Genomic DNA, 5,832 nt, shown 5'->3' on the forward strand with positions numbered 1-5,832 from the left:
AAGTGGAATTTTCCGCAGTGCTTGGGAGCAATAGATGGAACTCACATTACCATAAAAGCTCTATTAGAACATCACACAGACTACTTCAACGGGAAGTGCTTCCACTCTATAATTATGCAAGCTGTATGTGACAGCCAATGCTGTTTTACTGACGTTTTTGCTGGTTGGCCAGGAAGAGCCCACGACGCCAGAGTGATCATCTTTCATCAATTTTTGCACTTGACCATAAACTTCTTTGTTTGTTGCTATCCCTTCCACGTTTTCCTGCACTCTAACGTCACTGTAAGCGTCGATTAAAGCATCAACTTGCTCTCTCGTCCACCTTTGACCTTCCGCCATTTTGAAACTGAAGAGCAGGGATTTGTGGGTAAAATAACTGCTTGGAGCAGGGGTTTGTGGGTAAAGTTCTTGGGCACTCGCTAAAATCGTGTGCAGACTTGTGCCCGTGCCCGATTCAGTGCCCGGGTACAAGGTCTCCACCTTGTACCCGTGCCCGAGTACCGTGCCCAATTATTGGCTCGGGCACTCACAAAACGTTGTGTTCACATAGGTACCCGTCAGGCACCGTGCCCGGGTACAGTGCCCGGGCACCAAGTGTGAACGACGCCTTAATGGTGGCTCTAGACAAGGCTCGATATTCGAATTCCACCCATCGAGATTACTCTTTCACTTCAGCTCGACTGAGATGTCTTAATTACGCTGATTTAAGTCTGTAAATGCAGGAATTGTTTTCATTTATTTTAAACCCTTGCGTTCAGTTTTAAATATATTTTACTAAAACGTTAATCAACTTTGATTATGGATACTCTCGAGCAATAGACAATATTGTTCGTGTGACCTTCGTTATCATTAACAGATGTAGCAGACATGCATCACAATTGTTATCGCAAACGGACGAGTCGTCTGCCTTCTCGGAAGGAAAATTTTGATCCTGTTGTTACTGATAACAAAAAATAGCCTTTATATTTCCGGCGATAACCGGTTCATTTTCTTTCTTATACTTATTTAACAATTATTCCACGAGCGCGCGTTGGATATCATGATGTGATAGATAGGTAACGAGGGGCGTCGCGCCGAGTTGGCTATAATCACCTCACATCTAACAAGCGCGAGTAAAATAATTGTATTATTAAAAACGCTCCCAAAATAAAGAAAACTAAAATAAAATAAAAATGAAAACACCCCGAAAAACTACTCGTACGCTTACCATATTTGTAGAGAATGGTATAATGGCTCATATACCATGATGGCTAAACCAGTGAACACTCTTGAATTGCATTATCCAATGATCTAGTTTCTAATAAGTTTCTATAGTCATCGGCTGTCTGAATATTTGAGGGAGACGTGTTGCTTCCATTCTTTAAAGGGCCTGAACTCAAAATTAGATATCTCTATCAGACCCTCGGCCGCTTTCAAAATCGCCAAGTTCATGAAATGACATGCGCGTTTGTGAACGGAAACTTTATCACATCCACGCAAGGAAATGATGATCTGATCCATTCCATTATTTTCTAATTCCAAAAATTACCCGTTTCATTTATAGCGAGTGACTGGAAGGTGCACGTTAGCCGAATAATCGTGCGAGTAATTTCAAATCGAACGAGCACAGCACCCTGGCCAATCAGAGATCGAGGGCGTTGTATGATTGGAATTTTATAGTAATTAAAGTGCTAGGTAGGTGCATTTGTATGGTTTATTAGTACAAGAAATCATTTAAAATTTTGGACGAAGAGTCAAACTCTTCTCGTGTTCTCATAAAACCCTTTTTGGATTTTGGAGTAGATAAATCCTGAAATATTTACCAGGCTTCAACTTTATCCAATGTCAAAGAGCTTATTTTATTACCCTAGCTACAGTATTTGCCATCCGATTAGAAGGCTCCATACAATGACATTTCCCCTTTGCGCATTTGTTACCTTAGTTGAGCCTTGTGGTTCTTGGTGTCAAGTAGATAAAATGTTTTTAATTTTGCTGGATGTTAGATTCGCCAGATCACTTCGAAATCTTTTTTCTATACCGCTTATAAGCCCCCCGGATATAAGCTCACTCCTCCCCGTTTATACGCCTACCCAAAACAGTTATTTAAACTCAAGACTTATGACCGGAATTCTACAGTACATGGGAATATATTTAATTTGATCAGTGTACAAATTGAACTTAAATTTATTGCGATCAACACTTCAGCACGTATACTAACCGACCTTCTGCAAACATGTAACATATAACGAAGCCATAAATTCCAAATGGGTATTGCTTTCCCAAATATATTGTCATTCTACAGAGAAAACTCTGTATTTCATCAGACATAATGTACTTACAACTGCTAAAGCTACTTAGCTGAGTCTAGTTCTCAGGCCATCGTAGTTTGAATAAAGATATAACACAAACAATGGTGAGAAACATTGTACACCAGCGCATTTCATCCTAAACTTAACGTTTCGTTTGCTGAGCAACACACAATTTCATTAGTAACCGTTTCAATTTTTTCAACAACCGTTGCAAAATTGATGAGAATCTATTCCTTACAGAGCTAAGGCCTTCTCTAAACATCAACATTAGATTAATACTGTAGATCATTTTTCTCAGTTCTATAGACCTCCAATAACAATAATGATATAAATAATTGTTCAGAAAATTGTGATGGTTGCCTTTGAAAATGTATGTTAATCAACAAGCAAAACTTCATGCTTGGGATAAAATGCTTTCAACTGTTACGTGAACAATTTTTATCACTGCTGCTTGTGTTCTATTTTTAGTTGAGTCTGTTCATCACAATTTTAGTGAACATCGTCTTCCTGTCTTCCTCTTCTTTGTAAAAGCGAAGAAGGCGACTTTCTCAATTCCTTAGGGCTTTCACGGGGTGATTCAGTTTCTGCAGAGACACCATACTTTTGTCTTTGGATCGAGCTCTTATCCTCCCCTTTAATGACAGAAAATTCTACTTCAATAAATTTGGCAAGTTTCTCTGGAAGATTTAAAGGTAGTTCCTGTACATGGCGCCGACTTTCTGACGGGCTAAACAAAGGCCGGTCCTCGAACTCCTTACGGGACGAACAAGGAGACATGTCTCTTTGCGACGTTGTAAACGGCCCCCTTCTTTCCGAGGGTAGCGATAGTGCTCTTCGACCCAAGTCAAGCTTCGCAGGCAACGTGTTAGAAAGGTTTGGCGAATCTGACGAGATCTTATTTACGAAAGAAGGTTCGGTAACAGAATCTGCACTTCCCCAATTAGCTTCACCAGCCCAACGGCGAGGTCCTGTAGATGGCAAAGTATCGCGTCTTGTGCTTATGCTGTACTTTGACCTTTCCCGGCTTACGTTTCTGTTTGTATTTCCTATCACTGGTTTTCCAGCTGACTCCGAGCGCTCGGTCGAGTTGGAATTAAGTGGTGGTCTTTCTTGAGAAAGATCTGAATCCGATCGAAAAGGAGTTCTCAGAGTTGAGCTCACACTTTCTCCTTTAATGATCGAAAACTCCCTTTCTAAGAATCTAGTGAATTTGTCCGACAGATCTACAGGACGCTCCGGTTTTGGAGTGACTGGAGGGCTGAATAAAATTCGCCGCTGGGCGTTTTGTCCGTGCAGCTCTGTGGAACTTCCAAGCGACAGCTGCTGAGGTCGGTAAACAAAAGCACTAAAAGAGTTAGCCGAATGTGAAGCTTCTTTCTTGGCAAAAGAAGGTTGAAGTATCGCATTGCGTTCCGATTTCTCTTCGCCAGGGCAATGCCGGGATCCTGGAGATGGTAAATTATTTCTGCAGATTGTCCCTTCCTTCCCGACTCGTCTAGAGTTGGTCATCGGAGGTTTCTCCCAACCCGACAAGTCGTCCAAATCGATGCAGCTTAATTCCTCTCGATTCCGTTCCTTCCTTAATATGTTCCTCTGTCTGACAGATCCGGGACGGATACTTGGCAGTTTACCAGCATGAGATTCCCTCTCTCCGTTCGCTTGAACGTAGTCGGCTGCGGTAAAAACTTCATTTCTGCTCTGTATTTCGCCCTTGCCTTCTGCTCGGTCGTACGAGTTTCTGCGGTCGCCGCTACTTTCCCGAAAAACATCGCTCTCTTCTTCTCTACGCCTGTTTCTCGTCCGCGATTTCAACGCTTGGTTAGGAAAGCTAACAAACAGTTCATCCAGCGACAAGTACGAATCCATTTTTCTTGGTCGCCTAATTGCTATAATACGCACAAGCGGAGTTAAAGTTGTCTTTCTTCAGAATAAAAGCTAATAAACACCGCGCATTTCGCTTGAGTGCTGAATTATCAAAGCTACGTCGCGAATTATATCGCGTGAAGTTAGACTTCAAGTAATGATTACTCGCTTAATAACAGGAACTGGTTAATTTGCATATGGAAGCTTCTTCGCTAACACCTGTCTTTTGATATGTCCAATTCGTTCAGGATTTACAAAGCGTAGCAAAAAATAGCCTTGGTGACTGAAAAAGGCAATGAGTTTTTGCAGTTCGTCGCTCTATTTTGACTTAGCATGCCAGAAGTGGAAAAAAGTACTTCTGACCCAAAAATTCATTTTTTCAACGAGCAACATAGAATACTTACTGTAACAATTAATCGCATTGGGTTGTTTGATGACAAAAGAAAATGTTGGCTGCAGAAAATAACGAATAAATTTGCACAACGAAAAGACCAAATGAGAACTAATAAAAAAAAAGGTTTAAAATTGAAGTAAATTTGACGCCGTCTTTCACCAATGTGGCGTTTTAATTTCTAATCTACCGCAGTAAAAATGAAAACAATTGTTTTCCTAAAACGCAGCATCTGCGAACTCTGTGCAGTATATCGCCTGGAAAACAAAGTTATTCACTGATTGCAAAAGCACCTGAAAATGTTTTGACTACGGTTTCGGATTAACTACAGCCCACATACAACGTGCGGACATTGAAATGAGAGTTATCGGAGCGTAGTTAACAGCTGGAAAACTTTTTTTTTTGGGAGGTTCCGGAGCCCAAAAATTTATTTATAGATCAAAACAACTACCACTTTAATTTCTTTGACCTTCGTTAAAAATCAAAATACCGTACCTTCGTACTTGTTTTTTTCTTTTTCATCATAAGACGACGACTGGTGGGATTTAGTTTATTTCTTATTTCAAACGATATGCGCTAGCAATCGAATTTATGGGCCACTGGAAAGCGATTTTAACGGAAAAAGATCGTTGATTAAAATTTCTCTTCTTAACAACACCGCGTTTACATTTCAACTCGTCTTGAGTACACGAAAAGCAAATTATTCACTCTTTAGAAAACCACCAGCCGGGCCTGTCAAAGGTCCCAGCATTTAATTGATAGCCTGTTGTCACTGTGATCTGTGGGACACAGGAAAATGTCTCTGTTATGGTAAGTTGCCTCTTGAATGCAGACATTTTCGGTCCCATTAGCTCCTATTGTAACGGGATTACGCCCTTTTGCCAATACACGGCTGGTGGGTTTTACCAAGTAGACCACAGTTCCTTGCGTTGCACCATTCCCGGCAATTTTCACCTTTCAACATTCTGGTCACTGGATCGTGTACAGAAAATGAGAAGAAAGGACTGAAAGCGCTGGTCGTTGTTGCATCCTCACATTGCACACTGATCCGATTCTACCATCTTCCGTGAATAAACCCAGTGTCGGCGTTCTTTGACTTTTGTTATATACCCGCTCGAATGAGGCCATTGGTTTCGCGAGCACGAAATTATGTCCCGGTAAGGATGGCCACGAAGGACTGGGGCCTACGCAGAAAAATCCACCGGCTATTGCGCGCGCGGCATTAGAAACACAAAGGGTATTTATTTTTTCTACAGAAAAGAAAAGCAAAATACAACAGCACTCACCTAA

Source organism: Orbicella faveolata, unplaced genomic scaffold (assembly GCF_042242905.1).
Source record: "Orbicella faveolata isolate gen_17 unplaced genomic scaffold, um_ofav_v1 contig_12, whole genome shotgun sequence".
Classification (NCBI taxonomy): domain Eukaryota; kingdom Metazoa; phylum Cnidaria; class Anthozoa; order Scleractinia; family Merulinidae; genus Orbicella; species Orbicella faveolata.